This window comes from Papaver somniferum, chromosome 6, assembly GCF_003573695.1.
Source record: "Papaver somniferum cultivar HN1 chromosome 6, ASM357369v1, whole genome shotgun sequence".
NCBI lineage: Eukaryota > Viridiplantae > Streptophyta > Magnoliopsida > Ranunculales > Papaveraceae > Papaver > Papaver somniferum.
In genome coordinates this window covers 71888204-71897949 of record NC_039363.1, presented here as the reverse complement: position 1 = coordinate 71897949, position 9746 = coordinate 71888204, and the positions used below count along the sequence as shown (strand labels likewise).

Here is a 9746-nt window from a genome sequence, read left to right as displayed (position 1 = left end):
AATAATAGAATTCCGACGCTTAGTGTAATATTAGAATTAAAATAAAATAAATTCGTACACTACTAGGATACTTTATATTAATAGAAAAATCTAAAGACTAGTAGGATATATTACAATTCATGTACACTCAAATTTAAATCATATTAAATTACCAACGCCAATATTTAACAAGATTTAGTTTACTGTTTCATTATGAACAAATAAAATCTATTATATAAATCTTTACGTAAACGTAGAATTATATTTAAAAGATTGATGTTTAGAGTACCAACCGTACTATCAACTTAAGAATAATGAGAATAGTAACACATTTGATAAAAGTATTTGAGTAATTAACTTAGTAGTAAATATATAATAGATAATATTTGGAGAATTTATATATAATATTACAGTAGTTAAAATTATCAAATATTATAGGTTGACCTAAAATCAAATTGGGATTATTTATATTAGTAAAAGAAATAAATGGACAAATAAGTAAATAGAAAAAAATTCAGATGACTAAATTGCTTAAAATGTTGAAAAATATGTATATATTCTATGACGTAAAATTTTAAATTACATCAGTTAAGATGGAAGTTAAGGATTAATCAATCTTAATAAATTAATACAAGTTAATCCAGCACTGGGGAAAAGTGAGGTTGGTAATTCTGATGTGTTCGGGTGATACTTGTTACGTAGGAAGGCATTGTCAGGCGTCGCGAATCTAGACAGGGCAACTGCATTCTTGTATCACTAAGAATTTAAGGGAAACTTTCTTCTATTAGTGAACTGATAGATCCCAAATTATACTTAGAAACTTTATTATAGAGTATTTTCTCTCGTAATTAGAACCATTATTTCTTTTGAAAAAGAAATTAGTGTAAGAAAATTAGACTTTCTTATTGGATAGATGTTAAAATCTGCATAGTTGAACCTAGAGCTACAAATTTTTAATTTTAGTTGTAGAAGGCCATATAGGTTTGTGTTTTTTTTTTATGTTGTCTGCGCTTAGACAAGAGATGTGATTATTCTATAAGGTGGAGAGTTTTTGAAGACCAGATGGATGGTTTGATTTTCGAGGACGAAAATGAATAAGGTGGGGAGAATGTAAAGACCCGCAAGCTTGTCAATGCTATTAGACCAGTCAAGTGACAAATTAGCCGATAATAAGTCGATTAGTTTAACACAAACATTAATTAATAGAAATTAATCTAACAACGATTTAGATACGAAACTAGTATCGTTAGATAGGTCTCGAAAAGTTGTGCGAGATGGACTACTCGAACGTGTCATTCGGATACCGGAAGAAGAGTATTTATCAATTTATTTTCGAAGGATAAAATAGTAATTTTAGATTTGACCCTTGTGGATGCACGTGTCGAAGCGAGTGGGTGTCTCAGCAAACTGAGTCGGCCTTTTCCAAATCGAGAAGATAAACACGACCTATTTTCTTCTTTCTTCTTCTTTCCCATTCTTCTTCTCTTTCTTCTGTTTCTTTTCTTCCCCTATTCTTTCTCTTCTGCAAGTGATTGATAGATTGAGCCGATGTTTGGTGATCGGTAGGAGGTGGATAAGATCATGGAGTAGTTGATGGTGGTGGTGTTGTTGTTGTTTGAGTTTAGGAGGAAGCTGAAATCGAGAAATCAATAAGTTAAGGTTTCTGGTTTTTAGTTGGGCCGGTGTTGAACAATTGATGATGATTTCTTGTTGATAACGGAGAAAGATCGAATGGGTTGATGCTGTATTGATGATATGAAGTTGCTCTGTTGATTGAATCAATAATTAGGGTTTCCTGAGTTAGATTGGAGTTCGATTGAGCAAGGATTAAGAAGAGTTAGACAAAATTACAGATGGGTTTGTTCTTAATTGATCGATTGGATGAACTAGAGTCCGGGATGAGGAGTAATAATTCGAGTTTGATTATGGATCTAGGGATTGGTTCTGTTAATAAGGAGATGACGGAGTTGTCTCTGGTGATAAACTGGTTGATGTTTGATCAAATCTGGTTTGAGGTAATTGATTTCTTAATTGATTTAGTTAATCATTCATTTCAGTTTTGAGCTTATGAGTTTGTGAATGATATAAAAATTTATCTGAGTTATTTACTTTGGGAAAGGTTTAAGGAGAGGGTGGTGCTTGTGTTGGTGGTTTGATGATAGAGTTTATTATCTTGAATTGCTTATTGATGGGGTGAAGAACTAGAACTGCAGATATGAAGATGATTGAGTTATGATGAACTATTGGTGTGGTGATAGAATTGAATAGATGTATGGCTCTGTGTGAGTTGTGTGGAAGTTAATGGAACTGTACAGGAATTGTAACTGAGTTATGGATTGTAAATGGACTACAGTATGGCAGAGATAGTGTATACATGGTTGTGATGGTTGGCTTTAGTTTTGTAGCCGATTTGTTGCTAGTAGTGATGCTGCAGGTGTTGGGAATAGAGCTAAAGGTGAACTGTGGCAGTTACAGATAGAGCTGTAATATAATGAAGGTGGTTTAAACTGAAGTTTAAATGTGTGCTGCAGTAAGGTTGATTGAGTGGTATGAAACTGATGATACATAAGTTAGTATTGCAGGTGTTGGCGTTAGCTAAAGTTAGTAATATTTCAGTTCATATAAGATGATGGTCTGAATGTTTGGGTTGTGGTTGTGTGAGTTATAGAAATGGTTGAAGAAATAATGGTGTTGATGTTGGACTCAAGTTGAATGTGTAGATTTGGAGTTTAGAGATGGCGTCGTTGTTTGTGTGTTGAATTGAAGGAGAAGAAGATATGTGAGAGTAATGATTGTAGAATCCAGTTGGGTAGTCTCATTGAAAGCTTGCTACCACTGAAATTGCAGGTAAAGCTTGTATTACAGTGTATTAAATTTGTGGAATTCTTTTAGAATAAATAATTGTGTTTTGATCAACTGAGTAGAACCAGGTTAGTTGTGTTCTTTTAGTTAAAATAGAGTTTTAGACCTATTAGTCATCCCAGTCAGTGTCTGACTTAGCTGACTCAGTTAATCTGACTGAGTCGAATCGTATTGAACCACTGAGTTACATGTCTTGACCCGAGTTGACTCTGTTTGACTGATTGATTACCCTGGACTTGACCTTGACTGGACGTGGACTCTTAGTTGACCTCTTAGACCGTTAGATTGACCCAGTTGGGCCAGGCCATGTGTAATGGGTTTGTTTACGTGGACTTGGGCTTCAGACTAGTTATCTTATATTGATGTTTTGGACCACTTATGGTCTGAAGTTACCTTGCTTTTTCTACAAAGTGGTAGACATTTATAAGACTTAGCTAATAGACTATAGAACCAACCTAATGGAATTAGTAAATCTTTAGATATGCAAGAGATGGATAATGAAGATGTGTAAAACCACAAATGGGCTTAGAAACATTAGATATATTTGTATGATTCTTGTATGAGCCTTTTTGCTAGATTCTTAGTTTTCTTGTGTGATTAACAGTTAGTCTATATTAACAACAATCAATTCAAGGACGAACCAGAGGATCGTGGATCTCGAGGTAGGTGTGGCTTGTCATCAAAAGAGGTGGGAATACTTTTGACTCTCTTGTAACCATTGATGTTTTCTTTTACAAAAGTTTATATTGATCAAACTCATGCATTGTCTGTCCTTGCATTCCATACTTTGTTTAAATTGAATTATGATAATTCTGTTGATTCTGTGAATCTTTCCACGATTTGTAAAGAACTTCTAATGTTTTGTTTGTCATTATGAATTGTTATGGGAAATGAGAATTTCCACTTGTAGTATATAGGATACGCTCCTTCACAATTATATCTACATGAGTTCAGCTTTTATGCTTAGAGTGGGTCATCATGGTCTTGGTGATATCAATAGCTATTGAGTGTGGTTAGCACGAATATTGTACATTGTTTGAAAGAAGGAGTTTTTTCCATATACATGTATGTTTATTACAGTGACTTAGTCACTATTCAATGCTTCGGAAAAACATGTATTGTTTTTCAACTCTTGCTTATGATTACTTGAAATTTAGATGTTATTCCTACTGGGACCCTTTTTAGGGATGATGTGCTCACCCATTCCCACTTTCAGTTTCAGAGACAGATCAGAGTTGCGCAGCGAAGGCTTCAATGGTTGATTTCGTTAGTTGGTTAATGCCTGCTATGTTATTATGTTGCATATTATATTTGTAAACCAAATGATTATTGTATATGTATCATTTGAGAGGACTTCTTGTATATATATATATATATGTTTCAGAGCGGGTTAGTTATTGGGTTAAGTTTTGTAGCAGATTTCTTAATTGAATGTTTAAGTAAATGATTCAGATTCATAGTGCCTCTTTATTTAGTTAATCACTTGGATTAGTCAGCTGCTAGCTTTGGGGCGCTACATTTTCTTTGCCTCGATTTTGGAGACGTTGTTCCTGATCTTCACGTGTGATGAAATTGGATTGCTGATTCCTTTCTACTGGGCATTCAAGAGCAACACGATCCTCTTCATCTATAAACGCGCATCCTGCTGAAGTGCCTGCGCCGGATGTTAAAAGTATTCCTTGTCAGCTCCATTTGGGGTTGACGTGACTCTTGTGGTAGCCGCTCCGTTAGTATCTTGAGGAAAATAGGTATCTCTTTCTGAGTTGTATCCATGTCTGTCTGAGTCTTAGGAGAACCTTTTGTATTTCCATCAAATCAACAGTGGTAATAGGAGATCGGCTTCTTCTGGCTCCTCGAGTCTCTCGTCCTGATGGTGGAGTAGCAGCGGTTATGGTGACGGTTGGAGCTATTACATTTGAAAAAAAGTTGGGAGTGGCGGCAGCGGCTCTGGCTCTGTGATCGGCGGTGTAACACCTTAAGGAACATTTTCCATGGAAGAGGCTTTGGCTCTGGTAATCGAAGGCGTAACGCCTGAAGGAACATTCTTCATGCGTTCCTGGTGCTGACAGGTGGAGTATTAACACCGGGAATAATTTCAGCGCCAGTGTTCTCAGGGTTTGTTGCTGATCCGGACCTGAGTTCTACCATCTTGAGATCGTGGTTAAAAGATAGAATCGGGAATTGAGAAATTGATATTGTAACCGAGAGATTAATCTCCTACTATGGTCGCCAATTGTTTGTGGGTGAAAACGGTTTCTGCTGATTTCGATAAATTCGTGTGTGTGAATGAGAAACGAGTCTAAACCCTAAAAAATGTAATGCACGGGAGTACTTTTGATTCGAGAGATCAATCTGTATAAATCTGGCCTAAACCAAGAAATGGCTATTCCAAACTTGCTTCGGTCACAAAGTGAAGGAGAAGGGTTGGTCTTAGGGAGGGAAGCGAAGAAAGTGTTGAGACCAAAAAAGTTGATTCCGGAAGTGTGGGTGTTTCTTGACTTGTATCAGAAAGTTGAACTGGCTAGCTGAATGAAAAGATATCAGATGATTTCTGGATGTTGTATTGTTATCCTGACCAAAACTTGTTTTTGGTGTAAATAGGTGTGACCTATTTATACAAGTCGCAAATAAAAGGTACCCTGGTCTCGTAGGAAATGGAAATGATTGAGTGGTGGAAGAAGGGAGTAACGGGTAACGTCTGGAATTGATATTTCCATAATGAAGGATACGTTTCACCATTAGTTTTTGCCATTACTAACCGCCCCGCTTTATGTCACTTTCTTGTAACGGGCGTATTGCACGCCGCACGCTGTAAACCGCCAGACCAATACCCTGATGAGTATCCCCCAGTTTGTGACATGTTTTGATGTCTCGAGTGTTTTCGTGGAAAACAGGTAGCACTTTGCTACGTGTGGCAAGTTGAAATTGAGAGGCTTGCCGCAGGTAAATAGCATATGGTGTTATTAGGCTCGTCTTGGCTGGTCGCCGAAAACTTTCCACAAGCTCTCCGACTTGGTGGCGAACTTCGATGGCTGAGATCACGTCTTATGAAATAAGGGTAGCCGTTGATTGTGGCTACCTTGTGTTGGCGCCTGAAGATGGCGCAGTGGCGTTTTTGGTGCACGTCAGTGGCAATGCGGCATGGATGGCATGGCTCGTGCACGCCAGTGGCACGGTGGTGCAAGTGGCTCCTGGCGTATCCATGTCCATTAGTTTTAGGCGTCTGGTCGCTTGAAAGTTTCCACAAGTCTGTCAGCTCGGTGGCGAACTTGGATGGCTGAGATTGCATCTCATGAGGAAGGATAGCCGTTGATTATGGCTATCTTCTGTCGGTGCCTGACAACTTTGTCTAAATTAAGGTTTAGCGTTCTGAAACCCTAATTAGCATATATGGCATGCCGTTTGGCATGTGCGCCTAGCATGCGCGTTTGGCAAGTTTGGCATGTGCGCCTAGCATGCGCGTTTGGCAAGCTTGGCATGATTGGCATGCCGATTGGCATGTGCATCTGGCATGCACGTTTGGCGAGTTTGGTATGTTGCTTGGCATGTTTGGTATTACGATTGGCATGTGCGTCTGGCATGCGCGTTTGGCGAGTTTGGCATGCTTCTTGGCATGTTTGGCATGCCGATTGGCATGTTGTCGCGGGTTTTGCGAAGCCAATTGGATTTTCGATCATATTGCGTGGTTTCCTCCTTTTCAACACTGTGGCGAGTTTAGAGCAACCTGATTGGTCAATGGGAAGTGGGGCCGCCAAGCATGGGCGTGGCTACACTTCCTGTGCGCTGTGACGGATTTTAAAGCGACCTGATTGGTGGATGGGAAGTGGGGGGCCGGCCAAGCATGGGCGTGGCTACCCTTTTAGTGCGCGTGGTGGGTTTAATGCGACCTGATTAGTTGATTAAAATAAGGACGGCAAAACATGAGCGTGGCTACTCTTATGGCGAGAGCGTGGCGGCTTTAGGGAGACCTGATTGGTCGATGGGAAGCGGGGCCGACAAGCTAGGGCGTGGCCACACTTCTAGTGCGCTGTTGTGGATTTGAGGCGACCTGATTGGTCGATTGGAAGTGGGGCCGGAAAGCTAGGGTGTGGGCACACTTCCAGTGCGCTGTGGCGGATTTAATTGCCTAGTTTGGCTAAGCGTAGTTTCGACCAAGGGGTCTAGTGTGCCGCGCGGGGCGCGAAACCCTAATTTTTGCAAGTTAGCCAGGTTTATGAGTTTTTTTTTGAGTTATTACAATAATTGGCTGGATTTTGTATGCTGCCACAAAAATCCTTATTTGCAGAATGTAGTGTGCTTTCCGTCTGAGCATTTTGTGCAATGGCCTTAATTTTGGTACTTGGAGGTTCATGCTACTCCGATGCGAGTGAACACAAATCCGTCATGCCATATCGATATTAAAGGTTCTGCCGGGGAATATAGCTCAGTGAGTCTTGTATTGGCGAGGTGCCGAAAATTAACAGAGTGTTTGGGATGGTTGCTATATTCGCTAGTCTGGATAAATTTCATGTACATATATTGAATGGCTCAATAAATATGCCGGTGGAGAGGTTAGCACTCATGAAACCGTTTCCTTGCATAGTGACGGCACATCAGATGCAAGGTTTTACAATTTTAACCCTAAGCTAAAAACCACCATCAACAAGCTTCCAAGGATGATGTCTGCGCGTCTCTCGGAGGGAATATTGAAGCAACTGTTGAGGGAGGCGTTGAAACGGCATCAGAAAGGGAAGTCGAGGAAACCTCCAGAGAGGATGCAGTGGCTTGTGATGAAGGTGTTGAAGCAGTTTCCAATGATAGCTCCGGTGAAGACACTGCTGATCTCACTGATGATTAGACTTTCCTTCCTTTATCCTCTATCTTTTTTTTGTAGATGAACGCCCCTTCATAGTTTGTAGGAATTTCTTTTTATACTCAGCGGTGGCTGAGTTTAGGTTTATTTAAACAATGGTTCTTTTATTCACGTTATCTTGAGACCCCGACTATGACGCTCTCCAGTAGGATTATAATAGAATCTCTTCCTTCCGTTGTCCAGCCAAAGAGAATGTGACATTCATAAGTGATGATGCGTTATGTGGATGTGCACTGTCTTCATGATAATTGCATGTAACCCTAAGAACAACGAAGGGGATGCAATAATGGAAATCATAGATTGACCACGAACCTGTCTGCCCTGTTACGAAATCCTCCTAATCACGTGATGATGGAGAATCGATTTTTTGTTGGAGTGAACCGCTCTTCATAGTACACTTGCTCTAATAATTATACAAACCCTTTGCCTATTTTCTTTTTGCGTGTACTCCGTTAATGTTTCTCGAAAGATATGAGATGTTTCTTTCTGGTTTGAACTGATGGATACTGGTGAGGGTTTTAGGATGGTTCAAGACTTTGTGTCATGATTCAGGAGTAAAGAGATTAAGAGGAAATAATACTTTGATTAAATGACAAATTTAAACCCTAATTATGAATGCAAGCAGTGCAATCATTTTGGAGGGATTACAAATATTGCATGAAAGAGGAAATTGCTGGAGGAAATACTAAAGAGAACGCTGGAGGAAAAGGTAGCACAACGTCTTAGGTATTGAAAGGTTTGATCCATCGTGAGTGGATTGTCACGTCCTCCTGTTTGTCGGCATTGATGAGCTTGCAGTACCCGCCTAGGATAACGTTTGTCACCGGGTATGGCTTATCTTCCCTTTCTGTAGGCGAATCAGACTGAGCGGTCACCTTCACTGTCACATCCCCAACTTGAAACGTGGTCGCCTTCATTACCAAATCTCCAATTTGAAACGGGTTTGGGTGTTGTACGACCACTTGATCCTTGGACTCGCCATCTTTGACTGAGACAGCTTCTGAACTTTTAACAAAGCATTTGAAAGACCAGCATCCCATTCACATCTTCTAGTGACGGATGGGTTTTTGATTGGAGCGAGTCCCCGAGACTCAGCGGAAGGAGGAGTGACTGGTTTCAAAAAAAGGTTGTTCAATAAGACTTACTTGGGTTCAGAATCTTTTAATATATGCTCATGGGCTCTCTTCGTTGTAATTGCGTCACACTGGTAAGTTGTCGATACGGCAACAGATAATATTCGGGGTTTGACGGCTTGTTGGTAATCCTTTCAGGTATAGACACTACCAAAGGACACACCCCTATCTTTGCTTTGTTGTTATGCACCCACGAGCGCCCCAGAATCATATCATAGTTCGGGTAATCTTTCACAATATGAAACTTGTCGCATGTTAGAGAGTCTCCTATCTTGATTCCGAGGTCGATGTACCCACAAGCTTCTCTAGACTCTCCTTCAGAATTTTTAATTACGGTTGGGCAATGAACAGCTTCCTGCTTCGAAATCTTTGCATCTTTCAGGGCCTTGACAGTGACAATATTGAAATCAGATGCTACATCAATCAGCGCGTTGTCAAACTCGACATACTTCAAACGAGCAATGGTTAGGAGTCCCCAATTACAGCTCGCGTTTCCCAGGAAGGATTAGGGTTCGGGGGCGGCCTCTTTAATTGGAAATAGATGTTCGCCTGATACGACTCGGTTGAGGGCTCCAAATATGTCTTGACATTGCGCCTTAGAGAAATACAATGCTCAATCATAGACTGCACGGTTTTCTGGACAGAGTCCCCAGAAATCATACATCTCCTGACAGGAAGAGCGTCCCTGTGGACTCCTTCATTTCCTAATTTCAGTTATCCCGCATCCACCTTTTCTTTGAATATGCGCTTCAATTTGTTGCAGTCACTGGTTGGGTGATTGACGAATCTATGGTAACGACAATATTTGGGATTTGCCATTTCTTCCTCGGTTGGTGGACGTGTGAGAGGAGGTATCTTGATGGCGTCATCTTGAATCCATGCTTCCAGGAGTTCCATGACTTTGTTCATTGGAAATGGGA

The 9746-nt window shown here is 40.2% G+C and overlaps 1 long non-coding RNA gene across 1 annotated transcript; it reads left to right on the top strand.

Annotated features, from left to right (window-relative positions):
* Positions 1-1442: 1442 nt before the first annotated feature.
* LOC113287956 lies at positions 1443-4104 on the top strand. Its single transcript, XR_003330417.1, has 3 exons — positions 1443-2826; positions 3446-3529; positions 4058-4104. It is a non-coding gene; the product is annotated as an uncharacterized LOC113287956 (long non-coding RNA).
* Positions 4105-9746: the final 5642 nt, after the last annotated feature.